The sequence below is a fragment of the Rhagoletis zephyria genome, unplaced genomic scaffold (assembly GCF_001687245.7).
Source record: "Rhagoletis zephyria isolate East Lansing unplaced genomic scaffold, Rhagoletis_zephyria_1.1 Rzeph_scaffold_05733, whole genome shotgun sequence".
In the NCBI taxonomy this organism is placed as follows: Eukaryota; Metazoa; Arthropoda; class Insecta; order Diptera; family Tephritidae; genus Rhagoletis; species Rhagoletis zephyria.
In genome coordinates this window covers 7,751-13,124 of record NW_016162816.1, presented here as the reverse complement: position 1 = coordinate 13,124, position 5,374 = coordinate 7,751, and the positions used below count along the sequence as shown (strand labels likewise).

The window sequence follows — 5,374 nt, the reverse complement described above, 5'->3', positions numbered from 1 at the left end:
TATAATAATCTCTACGCTGCATGTATTAGCACCCATAAATAAAAATTTTTGAAATTTTTAAATTTTGAAAGAAATATTATTGTGCTATAAATTTTTATCAGTGTAATTTTTGGTCATTCGCTTTGCATTGTGGTCATCTGACCATCTCACTGGTCGGCTGATTTTCGCGCGGAACATCAAGCCGAGCAGTGCTGCTAACAGATTTCTGCCAACTCACTTACTTTACGCCTGTTCCCCTGTATTCTTAATTCTAGATATAGTACATATTTATGTGTATATATGTACGTATGCATGTGTATACATATGCTCGTATATATCTATGTATGTGCTTGCACGTTCGTTAGTGTGTGTATTCCGTCCACTCAATGCTGATTAGTTTTAGCTTTAATCTCGAAATCGATTTCCCCACCGCCCGCATCCGACAGGAAATAATCGTCGAGCTTGCTGCTGAATTTCGGCGCTTTACCTGTCAGCGTTCTTCTGTACAGTCACCATTGCCTCTGTATCGCGTGCACAACACTCAGCTCACGTCCCATTCGTCAACAACTGCTCATTCTCTCCGATTTTTCAGTTGTGCAATATTTCCATTCAGAGTTCGTTCCATTGCTGCGAAATCATTTCACTTTCCCCGCATCATTTTTCATTTTGCACATTTTTGCAGCAATTTAATAGATTTTTTCGAAGCATCCATTCATCCTCCCCCTTCCCTTAGTGTATGTATGGCCATTTTATTTGCTATTGGTTCCTTTAATTTCATTTCATTTTCAACTTTTTCCGTTGAACAAGATTTTCAGCACCGATTAGCATTGCCACCGCATTGATTTTATTACTCGCAATCAGCACATCCCAACTTGAAGTCGACAATTGGCAGCAGCAGCACCTCGATCATTTATGCAACATCACGCAATGCCGCGCCAGGGTAGTTGCTTGCAGCGTGTCAGAGTGAATGGAAATTGGTATGCACAAGTAACAACAACAACAAAAAAAGAAAAATAATAATAATTGAAATTTTATGATTTTTAATTATTTTTAATGACATTACTGGTTAAAACTGCCCGAAGGACGAATGCATATTTTTTTCTCTGACCCTAATGCAGTGAATTTCACTAAGTAGATTCCTTTTTTGCTAATTCGTATTTTTAGAAGACTCACACCTTATAAATTTTTAAGTGACTTTGGGTCGAGGTCATTATTTCCGTAAATGTTCGCCTCTGTCGATGAAATTCGTAGAAACACACCTTTAAATTTAAGTGCGACGACAGATAACTTTTAAGGTAAGGCGTGCTCTATTAGGCGCGGTACGGTGCTTCGTCTTTATCTTTTTGGCAAAAAACTGTGTATTACTGCGAAGAAGTTCCGTTTAGTAGTATCTCCTTAAAAAAAAATCAGTTTTTTGCAGTAGGCCCAGTTTCTCAATGTCTGGTTAACACTAACTGCAGGTTAAAAATATTTGTCGACGTTTAAGTATAATACAAAATTAAAAATAGCTAAAGTTGAATTGTGCGAATTAGTTCGAAAAATTATTTATTAACCAAAAAAAAATTTTGACAAACGAGTGTACTTTAAGCTCGTCCCATGACTGGGTAGTTTAGTAAACAAAGATTATTTTATTTGGCACTTGTTTTATTTATTAACTGCATTTGAAAATATTTTTTTAAGGCTCCTAGCTATAGTGTTCTCGAATAAGAAACTGTTTTTCTGCATTAATGGTTTCTTTATGTACCTTTTAAATTATTTATCAAAAATTTGACATCCGCTTACAGCCCTTATCCCACATCATTTGCAAAATGCATCATATGACTATTGTCACAATTACTGCACCTAAAATAGTCCCTGAGGCATTTATGCGCCTTTTACATTACACGGTGATGTTGGTGGAAAAAATATTCCCTTAGTGTACGATTTGTTGCCCGACAAACGCCAATCGACGCACATACGTGAATTGTTTGCGATTATGAGCTCGCTTTTCAAAATGCCGTGCTGAAGGTGTTCCCAAAATTTCAAATTCACGGGTGTTTCCTTCATCTGGCTCAATGTTGTTGGAGGAATATCCAATCAAAACAATTGTTAAATTTGTATAAATCGCCGCGAGATATTTAAACGGGACTTCAATCAACTCTTGGCGTTGGCTTTTGTGCCTCTGAATGATGTTGGTGATGTCTACATGAAGCTGATTGGCTCTTCATTCTTTAAAAATTACGAAGAACGACTTGACTCCTGTTTAGTTTATTTTGAGGAAACATGGCTGGGCCAGTTGGTGCGAAATAGAAATAGAATCAATATGACACACTTTTGACTAGCTTGGCTAGGACCACGAATGCTTTGGAGGGCATGGTGCTTTTAACAGCAAAGCTGATGAGGCACATGTGTCATTGTGGAAGTTTATCGATTTATTAAAGGGCGGACAAGGTATGAGCGAATATACGTTTGTTTTGGGTGACACTGCAGCTGAAGCTTCAGTGAAGAGAAAGAAGTGTCGCGACTGCTATGCCCGATATTCTTGTTTATTTGAAAAATGTTGCTAATGTGATTGTCGTTGAATGCATAATACAAAAATTTTTAGAAGATAGTTTCCTTTCTTCTTCTTCTTCTTTTTCTTCGCCATATTAGCTATCTGACAGAAATCGTGATTCGTATTTTTTGTTGTACCAACTAAAAAAAAAATCTTGCTTGGGGAGCGACTACAGGACTGCTGAATCGGTAGCTACGTGATAAACTCCGTCAATTACCGACCGACTACTTGCAGTGTATTTCAATGATTACTTTTACAAGGCAATATCCTAGGCGGTAGTCACCATCAGCTCTATCTGCACTACTATTTATTAAAGTAGTCACTAGCGTGATTTATGGGCGCCCTCTGTCCTAATTTTTTGCTATCCTGCTTACGACCGGTTCGACTCTGCACTACCATGTGCACTACCACGGGTTAATAGAGTAGCTACTTACCTAGGATTCGGTGCAGTAACGGTTCAAAAGTAGCGCAATAGACAAGTGAAGAAATAAAACAGCTTTACCGCTTTATTTTATGACATTCGGCTGACCTATAGTCAAATTTTATAGGAAAAATTTCAAATAGGGCAGTGTCATAATCTTTCTTCTCGCTCTAATTACTTCATCTGGTATAATTCCGCCATGGGTTTGATTTATTTTCTTTTTATTGTTTTTGTTTAATATTCTACTGTTTTCTTTAATAATGGATCCATTTGATTAAAATGAATAAAAAAAGATTTGCTTTATACTTTTTTAGGAGCCGCTATTAGAAAGTTTGTTTCGAGAGATTTTGACCGGGGAAATTTTCTGAGGGATTTTATCCGGAAGTTTTTTTGTGCGGCTGTACTATTGTTGACACTGGCGATATTTCTGCGTAGTTGTTGCAGATAATATATGTTTTTCTTGCTAATACCGGTTTTAGGAGGAGCGGATTGCGAGCGCTTCAATTGGGGCGTATTTATCGGTTGATTTTGTGCGGGGATTAATGTTGCGGGAGATTTTTGTCGGGGAGATTCTAAGCCTCAGTATTAAGCCCTCGCGACTATAACAACATATATGTACACCTACATATCTATGTATGTGCTTGTATGTAGACATATTCTAATTAAACATTTTCCACAAAATATGTATGTGCCAAAATCTGCCAATGATTGGCGTCAATGGCGGATTTGAATATTTTTCGCACCCAGACAATTCAGAATTTGCCGACCATTTTCCGAAAAAAAAAAAACATTTTGATTAAGAAGTACCAGTTTTGGAACGATTAGCAATAAACAGCAATATTCGAATTTATGTTATTTACTATACTTTTATTACAATTTTTAAGATGAAAAAGTGGTATTTTCCTTGAGTAAAGGTTTTCAACTTTTGAAGAAAGCCATCATCAACAAAGTTTTTTCACTAGATAAGTTATAATTTTAAAAATACTAAACTAGTAGTTTTAAAAATTATCATTAAAATAATATCAAAAATGCCCAACAGTGTTGTCCTATTTTCTGATTGCATAATTGAATCTCAAATTTATGTCTTAAAATGTACAAACACAAATTCTACTTTCAGTGCAGCTAACTTGCAATTATTATTATTTTTTTCGAACTAAACTTTTGCCGACCCTAAATTTTGTCGCCCTAGGCACCTGCCTATGTTGCCTTTACGGTAAATCTGCCACTGATTGGGGTGGATGGATTGCTAGGAAAAATTTGTGTTAAAATGTTGCCAATGCATTGTCGCCTTGAGCACAGAGCTACACGTGATATACATGGAATAAATAATACTTAAAAGAAAAAGTCAAAAGAATTGTTGGTATCATCTGTCCCCATCTTATGACTTCTCCTCTCATCAGGTTTATTTTATAATTTTTTCACTCTCTTTTTGCCATTTTTTTCAATAAAAATTTTATATAGAACTTGTTTGCTTTTAGATACATAGCCTACTGCAATACCGATAAAAAATGGAATTGTAGCCACCGCCATTTGTGGTGCTCTTTGTTGCCATTTTCGCGTTTAATGCGGCTTAAGTGTTGCCATTTAAAATGTTGCTTCGAAAGCATTTTTTTTGTAACACAGCTCTGTTCAGAACATTATTGTAACCCCAAGTTTTTTGCGACTGCCTAAATATAGAAGCACAATTCCATAAACATATCTGCGTTTGAATAGTACACACGTAGGCAGGGATTTACATTTTATGTTTAGTCATAGACTTCCCCATTTGTTTCAGCTACTCTAACACTTTTATCATATTTGTACTGCACATATATGTATATATAAATATCTATATGTATACTACATGCTAGAATTTTTGTACGAAAATTTATTAAAATTGTTTTCGCATAACGTGCTTTCTTAATTGTTTCATGCTATTTTTCTCTATATTTACAGATCGACCCAAAGGTAGCATTTCCCCGCAGAGCGCATCCAAAGGTAAGGGTATTCATGTATGTATATCAATTTAAATATGTTTGTAAAATTCAAACGAATTCCGTTCGACGACAGAAGTTTTTGAATGTTGGTCGGACCAGGAATCGAACCTGGGTCCCATCGGGCGGTTATTGGAGCATTGGCGATCATGTTATTATTTAAGAAGTTTAAACTAACTAGTGGTCCACTTCCACTATTCATCGCATTGCATACTTCGCAGGCTTTGCATATCGTCGTTTAAAGTACAAAACCGCGTATCGTAATTCTGCAAAACCGCGTAAGCTCTTGGCTCAATCCTAATCCATTCGTCCTGAAATATATTAGCCAGATATGCGATTGCTTTATAAAAAAGAGAACCGTTTTGAAATATGAGCGTTTTTACGCTCTAGAAAATAAGTTCTACAAGTTCACATACGCGGTTTTGCATTTTGTTGATACGCGGTTTTCCACTTTAAACGACTCTCAGG

At 36.2% G+C, this 5,374-nt stretch overlaps 1 long non-coding RNA gene across 1 annotated transcript in view; it reads left to right on the top strand.

Moving 5' to 3' along the window:
- LOC108372415 (uncharacterized) overlaps positions 1 to 4,910 on the top strand; it is a 25,012-nt gene extending 20,102 nt beyond the window's left edge. Inside the window, exon 3 of the long non-coding RNA XR_001848860.1 lies at positions 4,869 to 4,910. This is a non-coding gene — a long non-coding RNA (uncharacterized LOC108372415). The remainder of the gene's footprint in view (positions 1 to 4,868) is intronic.
- The last annotated feature ends 464 nt before the right edge of the window (positions 4,911 to 5,374 follow it).